Below are 16645 nucleotides of genomic sequence, written 5' to 3'. Positions count from 1 at the left end.
ATCATGAAGGAATGTTGGATATTATTGAATATTTTCTTTGCATTGATTGAGATAATCATATACTTTTTGTTTTTAATTCTGTTTTTTGTTTTCAATAAATAAAAACATATTTATTGATTTGTGCATGTTTAAGCATCCTTGCATCCCTAGAATAAAACCCACTTAATCATGATGTATTATATTTTTGATGTGCTGTTGGATTCAGTTTGCTAGTATTCTGTTGAGGATTTTTGCATTTATATTCATCAGGGATATTGACCTTGGCTTGCTTTTATTGTGTCCTTGGCTGATTTTGGTATCAGGGTGATACTGGCTTTATAAAATGAGTTAGGGAGGAATCCTTCCTTCTTGATTTTTTGGAATAATTTCAGTAAGATTGGTATCAGACTTCTTGGTACATCTGGTAAAATTTGACTGTGAATCCATGTGGTCCTGGGCTTTTTTGTTGGAATAATTTTTATTACAGCTTCAGTTTTATTACTTATTATTGGTCTGTTCAAGGTTTCTATTTCTTTCTGTTTTAATCTTGGGAAGTTTTATGTTCCAGGGATTTATGCATTTCCTCTAGGATTTCTAGTTTATACTTTTAGAAATGAGAGACTTAGGGCCGTATTCTACATTAGCCATTGTCTTAAAGGGATTTTTGTGGCTTGTCTGATCTTTTATCCAGACCTCTAAAACTTTCTTCATATCCACCAGGAGGCTGGTTTGCTTTCTTACCATTCATGTGTTCACTGGAGTAGCACTGTTAATTTCCTTCAAGAAGTTTTCCTTTGCATTCACAACTTCACTACCTGTTTGGTGCAGGAGGACTAGCTTTTGACTTATCTCAGCTTTTGACATGCCTTCAACACTAAGTTTAGTCGTTTCCAGCTTTTAATTTAAAGTGAGAGATGTGCGACTCTTCCTTTCACTTGAACACTTAGAAGTCATTGTAGGGTTATAAATTGACCTGATTTAAATATTATTTCTCAGGAATAGGGAGGGCTGAGGAAGGGAAGGGAAAGATGGGGGAAGGGAAGAAGGGAGGGAGGGAAAGAAGGAGGGAGGGAGGGAGAGAGAACAAGCGAGCCAGTTGGTGGGGGAGTCAGGTACACATAGTCCTTATCAATTAAGTTTGCTGTTTTATATGAGGTTAGTTTGTCATGCCTCAAAACAATTACCATAGTAACATTAAAAATCACTAATCATAGGTCACCGTAACAGATTGTCATACTCTGTTTCCTATTGCTTATAACACCTGAAACTGGGTAATTTATAAAGAAAAATAATTTCTTTCTGACACTTAGGGAGGATGAGAAATTCAACATCAAGAGGACTTATCCGGTGAGGGTCTTCTTTCTGGTAGGGACTCGCTATCCATGGTGGTACAGAATATTACATGGCGAGGAGGCTAGGTGTGCTAGCTCAGGTATTTTTTCCTCTTCCTATACAGCCTTCAGTCCCAGTATTGTGATAACCAGTGAATATAATAACCCATTAATTTATGAATGGATTAAGCTATTTATGAGCAGAACCCTCATGACCCAACCACCTCTGAAAGGTCCAGCTCTCAATACTGCCACAGTGGGGATTATGTTTCAACATGAGTTGCAGAGGGGACAAACATTCAAACCATTGCACAAGTATAATAATAATGAAAAATTTAGAAATATTGTGAGAATTACCAAAATGTGACATGGAAGCATAAAGTGATCACATATTGTTGGGAAAGTGTCACTGATAGACTTGCCCAATTAAGGGTTGTCACAAACCTTTAATTTATAAAAGAAAAATCAGTATCTACAAAGCACAGTAAAGCAAAGGACAATAAAACCAGGTATTTGTGTTTGTGTTCATGAGGGATATTGGTTTATAGCAAGCTTTTTTTTAATCCATGGCCTATGGGCTGCATGCAGTCCAGAACAGCTTTGAATGAAGCCCAACACAAATTTGTAAACTTTCTTAAAACATGAGATTTTTTGCAATTTTGGTTTTTGTTTTTAGCTCATCAGCTATTGTTAGTGTTACTGTATTTTTTTTTTTTTTGTTTTCTTTGAGACGGAATCTCACTCTGTCACCAGGCTGGAGTACAGCAGCCCAATCTTGGCTCACTGCAACCTCTGCCTCCTGGGTTCAAGCCATTTTCCTGCCTCAGCCTCCCAAGTAGTTGGGACTACAGGTGTGCGCCACCATGCCCGGCTAATTTTTGTATTTTTAGTAGAGATGGGGTTTCACCATGTTGGGCAGGATGGTCTAAATCTGTTGACCTGGTGATCTACCCACCTTGGCCTCCCAAAGTGCTGGGATTATAGATGTGAGCTGCCGCTCCTGGCCAGTGTTAGTGTATTTTATGGGTGGCCCAGGGAAGCCAAAAGATTGACAGCCCTGGTCTGTAGTTTTCTTATAATAGCTTTATCTGGCTTTGGTGTCAGGGTAATGCTATCTTCATAGAATGAACTGGTAAGATAGAATGAACTGTAAGTATTACTTCCTTTTCAATTTTTAAAAAGAGTTTGTGTAGAATAGATATTATTTCTTCCTTAAATATGTGGTAGAATTCACCAGTGAATTCATTTGAGCCTTGAATTTTCTTTTAGGGAAGATTTTAAAATATTGATTTTTAAATTAGATAAGTGTATTCAGGTTTTAAATTTTTTCTTGTGCGGGTTTTGGTAATTTGCCCTTCAGTTTGGAAGTTGTTGAATTTATTGGCGTAAAGTTGTTCATGATATTTCCATGTTATTCTTTTAATATTTGTAGAATCTATAGTGATGTTACCTCTTTCATTTCTGATGTTGGTAATTTGTGTCTTTTTTCTAATCTATCTGACTATAGGCTTTATTGATTTCAAATAACTGTCTTTTGGTTTCATCAGTTTCTTTATTTTTCTGTTTTTTATTTCTTTAATTTCTACTTTGGTTTTTATTATATCATTTTTTCTACCTACTTTGGTTTTATTTGCTCTTTTGCTGCTAGCTTCTTAAGGTAGAATCTGAAATTCATTGACTTGAAACCTTCCTTAATTTTTATATCTGGATTGAGTGCTGTAAATTTCTTATTAAGTATTGCTTTAATGACATCTGATATGTTGTGTTTTCACCTTGTTCAGTTCAAAATACTTTCAAATTTCCATTTTTATTTACTTTTTGATTCATGATTTATTTAGTTGTATTTAAATTAGCTTTCAATGATTTGAGAATTTTCTAAGGATATTTGTTATTGATTTTTAAGAATTCCATTGTGGTCAGAGAGCATATTTTGTATAACTTTAATCCTTTTGATTTATTAAGAGCTATCTCATAGCTTAGAATATATTCCATCTTGGCAAATGTTTCATAGAATTTTGAGAAAAATATATATTCTGATATTATTAGGCATGATGTTCTATAAATATAAATCAACTCATGTTGATTGATAGTATTTTCCTAGTCTACTCCATCCTTATTGATTTTTTCCACTTGTTCTATTAGTTATTGAGAAAATATTGAAATCTCCAATATAATTATGGATTTATCTATTTCTCTGCATTACTATCAGTTTTGGTTTCATGTGTTTTCAAAGTCACTCATTATTAGGTACTTAAATATTTATGATTGTTACATATTTCTGATTATCTTTTTGTCATGAAATATACTTTTTAATTAATATTTTTTGCTGTAAACTATATTTTTTTCTAACATTAATATAGCCACCGCCACTTTCTTCTTACTAGTGGTAATGTGGTGTGTGTGTGTGTGTGTGTGTGTGTGTGTGTGTGTGTGTGATATAATTTGGATGTGTGTCCCTGCCCCAATCTCATGTTGAAATATAACCTGAATGTTGGAGGTGGGGCCTGGTGGGAGGTGATTGGATCATGGAGGTAGATTTCTCATGAGTGGCTTTGTATCTGTTGGTGCTTTCCTTGTGATAAGGAGTGAGTTTTTTCAAGATCTGATTATTTAAAAATGTGGGGCACCTCCCACTCCTCTCCCTTGTTCCTTAGGTGCCCATTCCAACTTTGCCTTCTGCCATGAGTAAAAACTCCCTGAGGCTTCCCCAGAAGCAGATGCCACCGTGATTCCTGTATAGCCTACAGAACCATGAAGCAATGAAACCTCTCTTCTTTTAAGTTACCCAGTCCTCTCTCTTGTTTCTGAAGTGCCCATTCCAACTTTGCCTTCTGCCATGAGTAAGAGCTCCCTGAGTCTCAGGTATTTCTTTTTTGTTTTCTTCAACTTTTATTTTAAATTCAGGGGTACATATGCAGGATGTGTAGATTTGTTACAAAGGTAAACGTGTGCCATGATGGTTTGCTGCACAAATCATCCCATCACCTAGGTATTAAGCCTAGCATCTTATTAGCTATTTTTCCTGATGCTCTCCCTCCACTCACTGCCCTCCTCCAAGAGGCCCCAGTGTGTGTTGTTCACCTTCATGTGTCCATATCATTCACCTCCCACTTAAGAACAAGGGGTGTTTGGTTTTCTGTTCCTGGATTAGTTTGCTGATGATAATGGGTTCTAAATCAATCTATGTCCCTGCCAAGGACATGATCTTGTTCCTTTTTATGACTTCATGGTATTACATGGTGTATATGTACCACGTTTTTTATCCAGTCTATCATTGATGGATATTTACATTGATTCCATGTCTTTGCTATTGTGAACAGTGTTGCAATGAACATATGTGTGCATGTGCCCTTTTAACAGAATGATTTATATTTCTTTGGGTATATGCCCAGTAATGGATTGCTGGGTCAAATGGTGTTTCTGCCTCTAGGTCTTTGAGGAATGGCCACACTGTCTTCACAATGGTTGAACTAATTTACATTCCCGCCAATAGTGTAAAAGCATTTCTTTTTCTCAGCAACCTTGCTTGCATCTGTTGTTTTATGTCTTTTTAATAATAGCCATTCTGACTGATGTGAGATGGTATCCCATTGTGGTATTGATTTGCATTTTTCTCATGATTACTGATGTTGAGCTTTTTTTCATGTTTGTTGGTAGCATGTATGTCTTCCTTTGAGAGGTGTCTGTTCATGTCCTTTGCCCACTTTTTAATGTTTACTTTCTTGTAAGTTTGTTTAGGTTCTTTGTAGATTCTGGATATTTGACCTTTGCCAGATAAATAGATTGCAAGTATGTATATATATATGAATCTTATACTAGGATACTTCCCTTTCTGGCCTTTTGCTATTTTTTCAAAGATTCTACTTGAATATATGTTATAAACAACACGATACATTGTTATTATTTTCATTTAAATAGTAAATTACCTCTAAAGATTTCTATTCATTGATTAGTCTTCTCTTTATGTGTTGTGTTTTCCTGCTGTTTTCCATGACTGGTGATTTTTGATGAGATGTCAGACATTGTTAACTTTAACTTGTTGAGTGCTGGATATTTTTGTATTCCCATAAATTTTCTTGAGCTTTGTTCTCAGATGCAATCAAGTTACTTGGAAACAATTTGACTTTTTTAGGTCTTGCTCTTATGGTTTTTCAGGTGGGCTCAGAGCAGTCCTCAGCCTAGAACTAAGTATTCCTACTACTGAGATAATGCCTGTCAGAGTAATCTAGAATAGATTGCAAAAGTTTTCTCCCATTCTGTAAGTTGTCTGTTTACTCTTGATAGTTTCTTCTGCTGTGCAGAAGCTCTTCATTTTAATTAGATACCATTTGTCAATATTCGCTTTTGTTGCAGTTGCTTTTGGCTCAGGTATTTATTTATAGCAGTGTGAGAATAGACTAATATAATGTGTACATATATTTACATTCTTTTATTTTTACCTTCTTGTGTCTTTTTGTTTAAAGTGTATTTTTTGTAGGCAGCATATAGTTGAACCTTGCTTTTTTACTATGGTAAAATATGCCTAACAAAAAATTTACCACTTTGAAGTATACAGTTCTGTGTCATTAAGTACATTCACATTGTTGTGCAATCAACCATTGTCCATCTCTAGAACTTTTTCATCTTCCTGAATAGAAATTCTGTGCCCATTAAACTCTAATTTCCCATTCTCCACTCCCTAAAGACCCTGGTATCTATTGTTCTAGTCTGCTTTTCTGTCTCTACGAATTTGACAAAATTTAAGTTATTATGGAACCTCGTAAATGGAATCATATATTTTTGCTTTTGTGTCTGGCTTATTTTACTTAGCATAGTACCCTTGAGTTTTATTCATATTGTAGCATAAGTCAAAATTTCCTTTCATTTTAAGGCTGAATGATATTTCTTTGCATGTATGTACCACATTCTGTTTATCTGTCCACACATTAATAGATACTTTAATTGCTTCCACCTTTTGGCTGTTGTGAATAATGCCGGTATGAACATGGATATACAAATACCTGTTCAATGCCCTGCTTTTCTTCTTTTGTGTATATGCATAGAAGTGAAATTGCTGGATCAGATCATAATTCTATGTTTAATTTTTTAGGGAATTGATATAGTGTTTCCACAGTGATTGTACCACTTTACATTTCCACCAGTAAAGCAGAAGGGTTCCAATTTCACCACATCTTTGCCAATATTTATTACTTTTCTTTTTTTTTTCTTTTTAAAATAATAGCCATCCTAATGGATGTGAAGTGATATCAAATTGTAGTTTTGATTTTCATTTCCCTAAAGTGATGGTTTGAATGTGTTTCCTAAAATTTGTGTGTTGCAAACTTAATTACCATTGTAACAGTATAAAGAGGTAGAGCCTTTAAGAAGTGATTAGCTCATGATGGCTCTGCTCTTATGAATGCATTAATGCCGTTATAACAGGAGTGGGATAGTATTTTACTTTATTTTATTTTTTTGAGATGGAGTCTCGCTCTTGTTGCCCAGGCTGGAGTGCAATGGCAAGACCTCTGCTTACCGCAAACCGCAAACTCCACCTCCCGGGTTCAAGTGATTCTTCTGCCTCAGCCTTCTGAGTAGCTGGGATTACAGGCATGTGCCGTCATGCCCAGCCAATTTTTGTATTTTTAGTAGAGACAGGGTTTCTCCATGTTGGTCGGGTTCGTCTTGAACTCTTGACCTCAGGTGATCTGCCTGCCTCAGCCTCCCAAAGTGCTGGTATTACAGGCATGAGCCACTGCACCCAGCCGGGAGTGGGGTAGTTATCTTTCTTTTGTTTTGGACTTTTTTGGATTAATCAAGTATTTTAATAATCAAGTATTTTAAAAATTATCCCATTAATCTCTTTTGTTTGCTTATTAGTTGTAATTCCTTGTTTATTAATTTAGGGATTATTTAAGGATTTATACTATACATCTTTTACTTTTCAGTTTCCTTCAAGTATGACTGCCTTCTACCTGGGACATTGGTTTTCTCCTGCCTTTGGACTCAGACTGGCATTTATATGATCAGCTCTCCTGCTGTCCTACTTCTGAGGCCTTTGAATACAGACTGGAATTACACATTTGGCTCTCCTGGGCCTCCAGGTTGCCAACTGTAGATCTTGGGACTTACCTCAGCTACCATAATTGTGAGAGCCAACTCCTTATTTTATATTTAATATTATGTTTACATGTAATATAATGTCATGTCTAATAATATATCTGACTGTTTCTGATTATCTGAAGAATGCTAACGTAGATTTTGATATGAAGAGTTGTTCTAGAGGAAAAAGATTTTAAGGATGAGATTTTAAGGAATTGTTTCCAGGATTTTTGGAATTAACTCTTTAATCTGATTAGATTTTAAGATGCTAATAATATTATTTCTAGTAGTAAAGAGAACACTGATAGTCCATGGCATAACTGGGAATAGAAATAAACAAAATATCTCCACTGGATACTCATAATCAGCCATCTAAAAGAGACAAGAAACTGGATGACTGTGTATATGATTCTCTCAAACATTTTTGGAAAACTAATTAATATAATAAGATTGGTTGATTGTTACTAATGTTATGAAGTGGTGAAAGCAAAGGATAAGTTCAGGAATTCAAATTCCCAGATCAAGCACTGCACAAATGACCTGAAGGCTTCTGTGTGTGCCCTAAAGTGGATGCTTATCTCCTGTACCTATTGAACTGTGATTGTTGAAAAATCAAACTTAGAACCTAATTCTGTGACTGCTTGAATTACAATGGAAGTTGAACTCCTGGTCTTACAGATTGTCTAATATTAAAGTGAGGATATTGACTAGAAAAGAATGAGATCCACTAAGTTGGGATGGGGACATGTGAGAAATCCCTGATAAATTTTGGTATGTTAAGCTCCTTAATTCTGATGAGTCTTCTTTGCCTGTGGAAGGGACTTCTCCACCCTCACTGGTAGTGGCCTGTTTAACTGTGTCTGAAAGAATTAACCCTATATTGCCTGAGGAAACTTTAATGGCTTCCCCTGAGGCAGTTGACAAGTCAATGCTTATTCTCCTGAAGACTCACATAACATCTCTTTGTAACTATACCTGTAACTAGACTCAAGTACCAGCAGGCCCCTAACTAAGGGTGAGGTACTATGTATGATCCTTGAAGAGATGGACTATCTTCTAAAAGAACTACCTGAATTTTCTAATTTATGCAGACAAATTCAGGGAAGATGTGTAGGAATATCTATTAAAGATATGAGATAATGATGAAAGGAACAAAAAGTTGGATCAGGCTGAATTTATTGACATGGAGTCACTAAGCAGAGGTTCTGCATTTAATGTTGTAGCTCTGGGAGTTAGGAAGAACTGTAACAGTATGTTTGGATGGTTGGCTGAAACGTGGACCAAGGGGTGACCCAAGGTGAGTGAATTAGAAATGCTGAACCTGCCTTAATTTGATATAGAGGAAGGAATTTAAAGGCTTAGGGAGACTGGAATATTAAAATGGATTTGTCACTTAAAACCTACTCACCCATACTGTGAAGATCCAAAGATGTAACTTTCACTACTACTGTGAGAAATAAATTGGTGAGGGAAGACTTGACACACATAAAGACCTATGTGATTGCTCTTCTCTGAAGGTCAGGCCTTAGAGTGAGAACTGCAGTCATTGAATTGGGAAACCAAAATGCCGTAAGAGTAATTGGATCCCAGGATGGCAAATGTTAGGTGGCAGCACTCAACCACCAAAGGCAAAGTGGGCATGGTTAATGTAATGGACAGAAGAGTAAAGCAGCAATCAGAATAGTCTGATTCATGCAGACCAATGGTATCAGCTAGTTAATCATGGTTTTCCTAAAAGTGAAACAGAGAGGAAGCCAACTCAATTCTTACTTGATCTGTGTAAGGAGAAAAGATATAGGTTAAGTGAACACAATTCTGACCTGAATCATAAAAACAGAGAGCCATGGCCCCTCAGTCAATTCTCAAACTTGTGCTAGTTTACAGATGTAGAACTCCTTAAAGAAAGAGAGGTTAGGTCCTCTTGAGGAAGAACCCCAGCACACTGGCAAAAATACATACTGTTAAATTTGGCATCAGTATACATATACCCAGCAGCTAGAAAAAATCTTCACATTGATTCCCTGGCCTGTGGAGTGAGGGCTATTATGGTGGGAAAGGCCAAATGGAAGCTACTAGAACTGCCTCCACTGAGAACAGAATAAACAAAAAGTAATATTGCTTTTTTGGAGGGATGACAGTGATTAGTGCCACCATTAAGGATTTAAAAGTTGCAGGGGTGGTGATGCCCAAAATATACTCATTTAATGCTCCTATCCGGCTTGTGCAGAAGGTATACAGGCTTTAAAGAATGACAGCGGATTATTGTAAGCTTAAACAAGTGGGAAATATAGTTGTAGTTGTACCATATGTGGTTTCATTGCTTGAGCAAATAACACATCCTCCGGTACCTGCTATGCAACTGTTGACCTGGCAAATCCCTTTTTCTCCATACCTGTTAATGAGGTCCACCAGGAGCAGTTTTCTTTCAGATGGCAAGGACAGCAATATACCTTAACTGACGGAGGTATATCAACTCTCTAGCCCTATGTCATAATCTGATTCACGGGGATCTTGATTTTCTTTTCCTTCCTCAAATAAAAATATTGCACAGTCTTATTCATGTGTGGAAGTTAAAAAAGTTGATCTCATAGAAATGGAAAGTAGAATAGTGGTTCCCAGAGGCAGGGAAGGATAGAGAAGAGAGGGAGATAGTCAAAAGCTGGTTAACAGATACAAAAGTACAGCTAGATGGGAGAAATACATTCTAGTATTGATATAGTTTGAATATGTGTCTCCTCTAAATCTCATGTTGAAACATAATCCCCATAGTTGGAGGTGGGGCTTGGTGGGTGGTGTTTGGGTTACGAGGGTAGATCCCTCATGGCTTGACGCTGTCCTTGTGATAGTGAGTTCTTGCAAGATCTAGTTGTTCAAAGTATGTGGTACCTCTTCCCACCCCTTGCTCCTCCTCTGGCCATGTGATGTGCGTGTTCCCACTTCACTTTTGCTGGGAGCTAAAGCTCCCTGAGGCCTTGCCAAAGCTGAGCAGATGCTGGCACCATGCTTGTATAGCCTGCAGAATCATGAGCCAATTAAACCTCTTTTAAAAAATAAATTACTCAGTCTCAGATATTCCTTTATAGCAATGTGAGAATGGCCTAGCAGTGTTCTATAGCACTGTAAGATGACGACAGTTAACAACAATTTGTCGTTTATTCTCAAATAGCTAGAAGAGTGGATTTTGAATATTACCAACACACACAAAAATAAATATTTGAGGTGATGGATAAGCTAATTACCTTGACTTTCCCATTACACATTGAATACAAATATTGAAATATCACGTGATACCCCATAAATCTGTACAATTACTTGTCAATTAAAAATAATAATAGGCTGGATGTGGTAGCTTATGCCTGAATCCCAGCACTTTGGGAAGCTGAGGGGGATGAATTGCTTGAGCTCAGAAGTTCAAGACCAGCCTGGCCAATATGACAAAACCCTGTCTCTACAAAAAGTACAAAAACTAGCCAGGCATGGTGGCACACACCTGTAGTCCCAGAAACTCAGGAGGATAAAGTGGGAGGATGGCTTGAGCTAGGAGGCAGAAGTTGCAGTGAACTGTGATCACGCCATTGTACAACAGCCAGACTCTCTTTCAATTAAAAAACAAACAAACAAAAAAAAAACAAATATTGAGTTAAGCATGGTGGTGTGCACCTGTAGTCCCAGCTACTTGGGAGGTGGAGGCAGGAGGTTCACTTGAACGCAGGAGTTCGAGGCTGCAGTGAGCTATCATTGTGCCACTGCACCCTAGCCTAGGCAACAGAGCAAGATCCTATCTCAATCAATCAATCAATCAATCAATCAATAACACTAATAAAGAAAAAAGGCGAATATGAAGCCATCATCTGAGACCATGAAGACAATGGCCACATCCTAAGTGCGGCACACTAGGAAACTGGAAGGAACCCACTTCCCGCTAATCTTTTAGATGAGAAAGAAATAATCTTCAACTTGTTTGCACCTAAAAATATAAATAAATAAAGTTCCAAAGTTCAGTAGTATAAGTTGAGCTGTTATGTGTATCTGGAATTTACACTGTGAGACACATTATTTCGAGCTATATGGGACTCTCATCTTGGATCTCATGATACTGACCTGGATTCCTTAACAGGTTTGTGAAGACTAAACTTGTGTAAATAAGAACAATATGGTCTCAGCAAATAAGCAAAATGCCATGAATACATCATTACCTGTGGAGATAACACAGACTTCCTTCTTCAGAGACTGACAAGCCTGGGGAGAGAAGATGGGGCTCACGTAAGTTTGTCCGAAACTGCATCTGCCCCAACTTTCTCAACTCATGTGTCCAGACAAGGGCTGATGGCCTAATACTGTCCCTGCTGGTGGCTCTGGTCTGACTCTGCCATTGTCCCTGAATGTGGGTTTAAGCAAGTTGAAGGCCACTGGTGTGTGCTTTCCTTCAACAGACATTATTTATTGAGCACTTTCTGTATGTCAGGCACTGTTCTGGATACTGAGGATGGAACAGTGGGCAGTTAACAAAGCAAACAAAATCCTTCTTCTCATGGAGCTGATACTTCAGTGGGAAGAGACATGCAAGAAAAACAGGAAGAGGGAAAGTCGACGTGTGCTAAGTGTCAGTAAATGTTAAGTAAAATGAGGGCGGAAAAGCAAAGATAGACTAGTGTTGGGGGTGAAGTTGATCTTGGATAAGATAGTCAACAAAGGCCTCCACGGAAGGCAAAAAAAAAAAAAAAAGTGAGAATTGCTCTAGATTAAGAGACCCCTGAAACATGTCCGCCAAATGCAAAGCATAAGCCTTGATTACATTCTGCATTTAAAAATGCCACTTAAACACATTTTTTTGGTGAAAGCTTGGAAGATTTGAATATAGACTGTATATTAGGTGATGGTGTAAAATTATGATTAATTTTTCAGGTAAGGAGATGGTATTGTTGTTATGCAGAGGATATCCTTTTCTTAGGAAGTTTATGCTGACAGTTTTTGAATTGTTTTAGTGTCTGTAGTTTACTTTCAGATGGTTCAACACATAGAAGAACTAAAGCAAATGGGGCAAAATATAATTGGTAAATATGATGAGGGTGTAAGGGTGTTATTACAGTATTCTTTCAAGTTTTATGTATGTTTGAAATTTTTTCAAAGTAAAAACCTGGTAGAAAAAAAAGATGGAATTTAGGGTTGTTGGAGTCGATCTGAGTTTTCATCACCAGGTGGTGCTAAAGGTTTTCAAATATAGTTAACAGCAAACAGTCTGTTGACAGCTGCATATTAATTTAGGAAAAATGTGAGTGGGAGGAACACAAATCAGGATTTAAAATTTGCCAATTTTACTCTTGCTTGCATTATTATATTTTACACAACTTGAAGAGGTTCAGCTATTCGTTTTCTGTCTCTCAGTTTCCTTCTCTTCGACCTTTCCCATTTCCAGGCCTATATTTTCTTCTCACAAAAGAGCTACTGTGATAATTCCCAATACCAGATGCCACTGTGATCTACACTGCTCACAGAGTAATCTTCCTGCAGCATTTCTCTCCCTTTCATTAGCTCCCTATTTCCCTCCAAATAGTTTCCATTTCTCAGCAAAGAATTTACAGTTTGATACCAATCTTCTTTTCTCAGTGTATCTATTATTATTGCCTTGCGTTAACCCTACTCAGGAGAAACATTGACTGCTGTCCTTTTTTTTTTTTTTTAATAAATTTAATATACTTTATTGCCTCTGCCTGTTCTGCTTTGTACATCTCTGTACTCCCCCCTTCTACCTATTGCTAGTTCAAAATCTGACCTTGCCTGTCATCAAAGCCTAGATTAAACTTCATCTCCTTCCAGACAATTTTCCCATCACCTTGCTCAGAAATATTCCTCTTTCTACAGCACTTTTAAATTTTCTTACCAAACGGATACATTTTGCATTACATAATAATGTGTGTACACTAAATTACAAACACCTTCAAGGTAGGCAATTTATGTTTATAGTCTTCAGATTGTGTTTAGTGCTATGTGGCATTTACTAAACGTCAGTGGCATTGAATTTCAAGGTTATACAAAAGTAGTTTACGGTAGTGGTAAAAGTGCTGACCAGTTACCACCAATTGCCAGCCACACTCTGGCTGTTCATTTTACAGATAAGCAATAAGGGACCTCCATAGTGAGAAATCAACCTGGATAAAGGATGTTTATGGCTTATCAGCCCCACCTACCAAAAAGATCGTCAGTCTGAAGTCAAACTTCCTTTCAATTTTACTCTGTCAAAATCCTTAAATTCTTGCATTGTCATTTGATCTATATATTCTACTTCTAGGTAAAAACATGAGAAAAATGATCAAAAATTTGCTTTAAGAATATTTCATAGGATATATTTATAAAAGGTAAAAGTTAGAAGCAGCCTAACTAAGCAATAATATAGAGTTGGCTAAAGGCATTCTAATATAACCATACAATGAATTACTATGGAGCTATTAAAAATGGTGCTAAAGAATAATATTTGGTGGCAAAGAAGGAGTTCCTAATGTTATTATAGGAAAAAAAATACAGCATATTGTTGACATAATGTTTTTTAACGGAAGAAAATATATTCATAGAGAAAATGCTAAAACTGATGGCAGAGATGTATTTCTAGATTTGGAAATTGATTTAAATTTTCTCTTTTGCTATCTTTTACCCCCCTAAGTTTTAACTCTGAGCACCTATATTAGGCAAACAATAAACAAAATTTAGGAAAGAAATTATATTCCTAATGTTATCCCATTGTGTACATTCATTAATGTAGGAAGAAATTTCAGGCCCTAACATTATTCTTTGGGCCTAACATAGAACCAGAAGACAAGAAGGCCAAATGATAACATCACAGAAGACAGCATTAGAGGCCAGAAAAGGGCGGAAAGCCAGGTAGAAAAAGATGAGGTTTGAAGAGTGTGGTTACCATGCTCAGGAAAGGAAGGAGGCAGGAATACAAGTAGGAGAGCCATAAGCATCTAGTAGATACCAAGAATGTAATGAAATAGAAAGGCAACTGCAATTTAGAAATCTAGGTCCCATATTTAGTATTATTGTTTATTAGATAGGTAATCTTGAGTAAAGCATTTGTTTTCAAGGGTCAGAAAATACCTTGAAGGTGTTTTTATCCCCATTTTACGAGTAACATAGCACTCAGGAAATATAAATGAGGTCATATATACATAAGCTAGGGCTTCTCAACTTTAGCTCTATTGGCATTTTGGGCTAGACATTTTGCTGTGGGAGCTGAACAAGCACATTTACGTGGGATAATAAGTGATGATGTCAATTTTAATCAAGAGGAAATTGCCCAGTGAGAAGGAAAGCAGGTGAGAGGCATTTTGTAGTTAAACTAAAATTTTCTCAATTTACATAAAATCTCCCTAAATACTCAGCATATATATCTCACCAAGGAATAGTTTCCCCTCGTAGGGACTTCAGAGAACTCCATTGCCTATAGTTGGCAGGCATATATGTCCCAGATCTATATAAGCCAAGTCAAGCCACTAGCATATAGAGCATCTTAGGTGAAAGATTTTAAGCTCAGTCTTTGTCAGAATCCGGTCTTTTATATCCTTCCTGTCTATCCAGAAATGGATCCCAAGGGGATTCAGACACGTATATGAGGATGAGTCATTGTCTCTGATGTGGAGAAGTGAAAAGGGTAGGGAAAAGGGTTTCTGACCCTGATGGAGCTATTTTTGGAAAGGGAAGACTCTAAAATAACTCTTGAAATCATGATAGAATGTTAAAGTCTCCCACATTTGGAGTATATGTTGTTTGCATTAATCCCACTTATTTTTAAAAAGAACTATCATGTATTATTACTTATATGGTTTACCCCAACTTTATTTCAAATTGGGAATATTAATTAAAATAGGCAGAAATTTATGTTTAATTTGAGGGTTACTTTTTGGAAAAAAAACTTTTTCCATATGCAACTTAAACACTTGCATGCTTTTAAAACTTAGAGAACACAGTAAATAAAAACAAGAACAACAAAAAAGTAGAATTTATATGTGAGTCTACCACCCACATACACCCAGTATAAATATTTTGGTTCTTAAATCGGGGGTTCCGAATCCAAGCTGTACATTAGGCTCACCTGAAGAGCTTTAAAAATAAGACTCTCACTAGTCTCATCGCAGAACAGTTAAACCAGAATACCTGGGGGATGGAGCAGGCCTGGGTAATTTTTTTTTTTTTAACTTCACAGGTGATTTTAATATACGGGCAGTGTTGTGAACCACTGTCTTAAATGAATGATAGATTAGTGCTGAAGCACTAGGCCAAACACTCGCTGAAGCAGCTAGGCCAAAAAAAAAGATGCCAGTGCCTTAAGCTAAGTGGCACTTTGGCTGTAGTTGGCATTGGCAATTAGGAAATGAGAGTGGAAGAGAGGCCACTTGGTATACAGCAACCCTCAGTGGCTTGGCACTGCCCAAGCCCTGCCACTGTTGTCTGCTACAGATATTTTGCAAACAGCAGACAGTCAACCACACAAGCAGGGATTGCCAGTTACTCTCTTAGTATAAATGACAAGGCTGGAATTTATCACCAGAATATCACCATTGAACACACAAATCCAAATGGCCTATAAACTTTGTTAAAAGCTCTCAGGTTAGCTAAGTAGTAGGCATGTATGGAGGGTGCAGGTTACATTTCCCTGGCCCCAATATGGCAGGCTTACAAATAGGCTCTGGGGAACTAATTGTACAAGGGTAAGGGAAGCAGTATGGAGGAAGCACACTGTAAGATCAGGTTGAAAGAAGCATCAGTCACCCAAGAAAGTCTGTCCATCAGCTGTTGCCTGTGGAAACAGAAGACAGTGGAAGGGAGGCAGGTTGGTTGCTCTGTTAAGGTCTCTTGGGCTGTCTTTACCACAGTGGGGTCTGCCATTAACTTTGCACAGCTCAGAGACAGGACCTCTCCAGTCTCTCCAGTGGATAATTAGCCCTTAGGGCAGCCACACACATTAATGCTACAGCATTTTTCAGAGTAGAAGAGCACTCATCAGTGACCAGAATAATTTGAGTTCATTACTCAAAGGATTCCACCTTTCTTACGAAGGGAAACTAGAGATAATGAGTGAATATTTATTAAAATGTCAGTCTGGCAGATGCTTTACATTTTAGTATATCATTAATAGATGAGGGAAAAAAAGCATGGAGAACACTCAGGTTTCCAAAGCTGGTCAGTGTAGTGGGGGCAAGATTCAAACTCTGGTCTCCCTGGCTCCAGAACTGTGCTCTCTGTAGCTACTAGCCTTC

Source organism: Sapajus apella, unplaced genomic scaffold (assembly GCF_009761245.1).
Source record: "Sapajus apella isolate SASKATOON/1434 unplaced genomic scaffold, GSC_monkey_1.0 scaffold101, whole genome shotgun sequence".
Taxonomy (NCBI): Eukaryota; Metazoa; Chordata; class Mammalia; order Primates; family Cebidae; genus Sapajus; species Sapajus apella.
The sequence above is the reverse complement of the archived record's forward strand: the minus strand, read 5'-3'. Positions refer to the sequence as shown.